This window comes from Elephantulus edwardii, unplaced genomic scaffold, assembly GCF_000299155.1.
Source record: "Elephantulus edwardii isolate Elephantulus edwardi_28Jun2011 unplaced genomic scaffold, EleEdw1.0 scaffold00136, whole genome shotgun sequence".
Lineage (NCBI taxonomy): Eukaryota > Metazoa > Chordata > Mammalia > Macroscelidea > Macroscelididae > Elephantulus > Elephantulus edwardii.
Genome location: NW_006399886.1, coordinates 6,648,882 through 6,655,343, shown reverse-complemented (window position 1 = coordinate 6,655,343; position 6,462 = coordinate 6,648,882).

Below are 6,462 nucleotides of genomic sequence, written 5' to 3'. Positions count from 1 at the left end.
GCACATAACAACAACAACAACACAAAATAGTTAATCATTGGCTGGAGAAGACAACTGAAGGATAAATCTTAGACATACAGCCACACAAAAGGCTGAAAAGGATAGCAGAAAAGACCTTGAATTTTTTTTTAGATTAAACTAATGCAAGTAGAGGAACTGATGAAGTAATAGAGCCAAATGGAAGATTTAAAAGGGTGTTTTAAGAATACAACACTAAGTATTACAGTGAAATGTGAAAATATCTGGAGTTAGAATAACCAAACAAAAGATCACACTTGGCATTTCTTAAACTTCACAAACTGAAGTGAAAACTTAAGCCTTAAATTGCAATACTAAAATATTTTATTGCAATATTTTGATTGATAAAGAAGCATTAAAAGAAAGTGAAAGGACTACACAGAGTAATTGAAATAAATATTATTGATTAACACAGAACCATTTTAGAAATCAACATATGATTAAGAACTTTTGGTATCACAGTACGGAAAGAAGTCCAAGTTGTCCTCAAAGCATCGGTAAAAGTAAGGCTGTAGGAAGATACCAATTTGTATGTTTCAATAAATAGATGTTCTGGACATGTTCACTTGTCTAAGACAAAAAAAAATTAAAGGTAAATATAGGACTAACCTATTGGAAGAGGTCAATGTTTGTACACATTTAAAAAACAAAAACAAAAAATGATGCTGTAACAGAATACAGACATTATCACTCTCACTGGTACCACATGCAAAACCAATTTTCTTCAAAATTTTTGAGAAATGATTTAAGCAGCACTTTCACAATTAATGGATGGAAATTCAAGTTAAATTCAGAAGAGATACTAAACTATAACACTGCTTGTAACAGGTAAGTCTCAGCTGAAAGCAGAGTTAACCTGAAAGATATTTTGCTTGTGTTTTATGGAAAAAGCAAAAGCATTTGATTGCATGGTTCTTAATGAATTAAGGATAACATTGAAAGTGCAATAATTCCCAAAACTTAATTGTGTTTATGCAGAACATGCACATGAAGCAAGAAGTAGTCATTGGAACAGAACAAGGACATACAGGAAAAACTGCTGCATGAAATCTTTTCAAGATCTATATTCAAATTATATGTTGTTAGGTGACCTCAAGTTGAGTTATGACTCATAGTGATCCTTTGAACAAAAGATGTGAACCCTGTTCTATTCTGTGCCATCTTTACACTTCCAGACACCCAATAGCCCATTGTGGCAGGAATTGAAATAATAAAACTTTGGGTGCAGATACCTAGTCTTGCCTTCCAAGGTGCCCCTGGCTGAGTTTGAGCTACCAAATTTTGGTTAGTAGTTAAGTGCTTAACCTTGCACACTACATACATATTGTTATTGCTAAGTCCTGTTGAGTATATGACTCATATAACAACCCTATGAACAAAAGATCTGTTCCATCCTGAGTTGTCCTCACACTTCCTGACATGCAAGAGCCCATTACAGTTGTCACTGTGTCAATCCACTTGGTTGAGGGTCTTCCTCTCCTTCACTGACCCTCCATTCTTCCCAAGAATAGACCCTGCTAGCAATATACCCAAATTATATGAGGCAAAGCCTCATCATTCTTGCCTCCAAAGTGCAATCTGGCTATGTCCTCTCCAAGATATATCTGTTTGTTCTCTTGACCGTCCATGGGATGTTCAGTGCTCTTCTTCAACACCACAGCTCAAAGGAATTGGGGTGTTTTATTGTTGTTTGTTTTTTTTATGTCATCCTTATTCATTGTCCAGCTTTCAGATGCATAACAAGTTAATTGAAAGACTATGTCTGAATCAGAAGCACCTTAATCCTTAAACTGGAGTCATTACTCCTCAGTAATTTGGAGATGTCCCTAACTGCAGATTTTCCCAGGACAATGCATCTCTAAATTTCCAGATTGCCGGTACTAAGGATGTTAATTGTGGATCCAAGCAAGATGAAGCTGTTGACAGTTTCAATCACTTCTCCATGCATCATGATGTTGCCTATAAAATATTTGTTTTAAGAATCTTTGTCTTCTTGACATTGATATTAAAAATGTATGCTGATCAATAAATCTAGAAATTGTACTATATGAAGAAGAATGTGGCATGAAGATTTCAGGAGACTTCATTAGCAAACTGTTATAGGCAGATGCCACAAATTTGCTTACAGAAAATGAAGGAAACTCAAAGCACTTAGTAACAAAAATCAGACCATAGTTTTAAGTATGAATTCTTTCTCAGTGTAAAGAAAATAAACAAGAATCTTCACTATTGGACCTATGGGAAATACTATGAAAAATGGAGAAATATTTCAAATTGTCAACTATTTAATTTCACTTGAATCCACTATTAATGCCCATTAAAGCAGCAATCAAGAAATCAAACAACAACTAAAAAACCCAAAGTCCACAATATGAATGAAAAAAATAGACTGTAAATGAAAATAATTACATAAATTAAAAAGAAATAAAATAAACGATTACATTAGACAAATCTACTGCCAAACACCTCTTTAATGTACAAGAGAGCTATCATATCACTTTAAAGCTTAAAAAGGACCTGATACAAGTAATTGCATTTTCAATGACTTCCTATGTATGTCCAAGCTGATAAATTAATAAAGGTAATTTAAAAGTAGTTGATGTCCTTATATTGCACTGTTGAAGAGTATTGAGTATACCATCTGGTTCCTCATACTTGAGAATAAGGAGATTTAGTCTCAAAATGGGCATGTTGTTAGGAAAGAGAAGTTTCTGGTTAAAAATATCATGCTTTGAATATTGAGGGTCAGCAAAGGAGAGGAAGATTCTCAATTAGATGAATCAACACTGAAGGCACTAAGTGCTTAAGCACAGCAGAGTTTGTGAGGATGGTAAAAGAATGGGTAGGTTTTCATTCTGTTGTATTTAGGATACTTTAAATTAGAGTTGACAACACCTAACAAAAACAGTAAATAAAAAAAAATTAAAAAATCATGCTGTTAGGTAAAATTTTTGGCTGATAACAGAAATGTTAATTCTTTGAATTTACCAGTCTCTGCACAACACCTCCCCTCTTTAACATTTGCATTGTCAGAAACTTGATGTAGGGTCACCATGAAGAGGAATCAACAACAGCTAGAATTTTGATACAGAGATAAAGAGGAGAAAATTGCACTAGATCTTATTAATAACATTTGCACCAGCTCCTAATTGATTTTGACAAATTTAATTAATCTAATTTCTTCCTCTTTTGAACAAGGTTCATTGAAAGTACAAACTTCCAAGGATGCTTTTTAAGTTTAAATGGAAAAATGAAATGTAGAGCAGCTAAAAGCTAATACTGTCAAAATGTCTGGATTATAATCCCTGGATTCTACAATTTACACTTGTTCAGATTCTGAAACCAGCACCTGTACGTCTTTGTCTCAGAATTTTCTGTCTTCCTAAGTCTACCTCATCCAGTATGTGCTAGAGTGGATGCACTTATGTTCTCCATGAGCAGTGATTTTGTTCAACAATTTCCACATTCTATTAGATCACCTTTTTGTAAATGAATAGGGATTTCTTCCAGTTAGTTGGCCAGGTTGTTGACTTGAACATTTCTTGACATATGGGAGTGAGCACACCTTGGGTTGCATGGATTGATCGAAACATATCAACTGTTTTCCATCAGCTCCTGGGGTCTTAATCTTTTTTTCTTCCTGGTTTTCATAAAATAATTCATTTAACATTGTGTTTTGTTTATATACATTGTATTCCACACAATCACTCATTTACATTGTGTTTCATATAACAATTCATATACACTGTACCCCATATAGTGAATTACCATGGATCTATGCCTATTATACTATTTTCAAGTGCCAGTTAAATCTTTCCTACTTCCTCGCCCTCTCTTCAATTTGCCCACTGAAGTCTGCTGTCCTAGTGATTTCCACCCTTTCCCTTTTTCTGTCCTGTTATCCATCTCCCCTTCTCCCTTTGGACATTTATACACATCTAATTAGTTATCTTTCTACTTTTACAATAATGATTCTATGCATTATTTGTCCTTATGAGACTAATTTGATGTCTAGTGTCTCCCATATTTTCTAATGCCTTCAGTTTATCTTTAAATTGTTTTATTTAAATTATACTTTATTTCCTGAAATGGTTCAATGCAAAATAAATCTTTTTGGTACAGTGTCTCTGTGGTAAGAATCTACTATGCTTTCATTCTTCCTACATCACCCAGTATTTCAGTAACAGAATTCTTCAGTATCAAGGAATATTGAAGTTCAGGAGGCCTGAATTTGTTATTCAACTCTTCCATCTTAAGAAATGCCAAGTGTGAGTGTGTTCTGTCCTTTTGATTGTCTAATTCCATCTATTTGTCTATTGTGATAATACTTTTGGCTTATCCTCTACAGTTTCCCTTTGAATATTCTCTGTATATCACTTACTTTAACAATTCTTCCCTTTGTTTCTCCTCTCTGTACCCTAATGCAAGTTTCAGTCTCTTTTGATATCTGTTTTGGTATTTTGTTTCTTCCCTGGCTTGGTAATGGCCTTTTGCTTTATAGATGTTATCTTTGATATCATTCCACAACTCATCAAGTCATTGGTTCTTTAGCACTTAGGGCATTAATTCTGTTCTTGAAATGGCTTTTAAATTCAATTGGTATAAATTTAAAGTCCTATTTTAATTCACATGCACTTGTTTTTATTTTCTTAAACTTTAATTTCAATTACCATATATGTAATTGGATAATATGGATATCACTTGTAATCAAAAGTAAGCTGAAGATTATTTTTAAAAGGGCTGGAACATGATGTCAACACACTGTCAAAAATTCCATTTTAATGAATGTGGCATGAGAGCTACCATATTGATGTCAAATGAATCTTGTTTGAAAGCAGAAAAAACCAAAAAGATAATTATTAGTACTTTATAGATTTCACACAAGTATTAGTGTTATTGTTGTTAGGTGATGTTGAATTCTATTCATAGCCACCCTATAAGCACCAGATCTGAAACCTCTCCTGTTCTGTACCATCCTTATTATCTACAACTGAGTCCAAAGCTGCAGTCACTGTGACAGTCCATCTCTTTGAGGATCTTCCTTTTGTTGATGGTTCTCTCACTTTTCTAAATATGATGTCCCTTTACAAGAAACAGTCTCTCCCAACAACATGCCCAATGTATGTGAGACTTTGCATCCTTGCCTTCACAATATAATCTGGTCACACATATTTGTTTATTCTTTTGGTGATACATAGGCAATTTACTCATGATAGGGCAGGGTTCAGATCTCTTGTACATAGAATTGGTGTGAGTCACAGGTGACTTGGCTACATGAGGCGCAACAATTGCGCCTCAATACCAGATTTTTGATGAATCTCACATCTGCCCCCATTACCTCAGTTACTGAGTCATTCTATCTTATTCAACATTTTCTTCCCTTGTGATGTCCCTCAACCCTTCCAAGCATGATATCCTTCTCCAAGGACTGGTCTTTTTTGGTATCATAGCTTCAAGAAGCCTCCAAGAAGCAGCCTGGTTTCACCTTCTCCAGGTCATACATGTTTTTCTTTTGGCAGTCCATGGTATATTCAATACTCTTCTCCAACACCACAACTCAAAGGCATCAATTCTTCTATCATCTTTAGTCATTGTCCAGCTCTATGATGCATAGAAAATAATTGAAAAGGCCATGGCTTGAATCTAGCATATCTTCATCTCTAAACTGATATCATTGCTTGAGAGGTTCCTGACAGCAAATTTTCCCAGTGCAATTTGTCTTTTGATATCCTGACTGCTGATGCTGATAGTGTGGATCATGGAACCAAGCAAGCTAAAATTCTTAACTATTTCAATCTCTTTCTGTCCATTATAATGCTGACAATTGGCCCAGTTGTGAGAATTTTTGTTTTCTTGATGTTGAGCTTCAGTCCATACTGAAGGCTGCAATTCTTGACTTTCTGCAGCAAATGTCTCAGATCCTCCTCAGTTTCAGCAAGCAGGGTTGTGTCATCTGCATAATGCAGGTTGTTGATGATCTTCCTCTGATTTTGATGTCATATTCCTCTTTGTAGAATCCAGGCTCCCAGATGATGTATTCTGCATGTAGACTGAAAAGAATGGAGATAAGATGTATCCCTGGCACACCCTTCCTATTGAATGATGATTTTGAATGATACTGTGTTTATTTGCTTTGTTCTGATCATTGTTTCCTGATTTAAGTACAATTTTCACATGAGCACAATTAAAGTGTCCTGGAATTCCTATTCTCAAGGTTAGCCACAATTTGCTATGATCCACACAGTCAAATGTCTTTGCATACTCAATGAAACAAAGATACACATTCAGCTAAAATCTATCAAACATGTGATATAATGACCCTGTCTCTTCAAAACCCAGCTTGCATATCTGGCAATTCTCTGTTGATGTACTATTTCAGTCATTTTTGGATAATCCCATGGACTGCTAGGAAAACAAATAGATTTGTCCTGGAGAGGGTTAAAC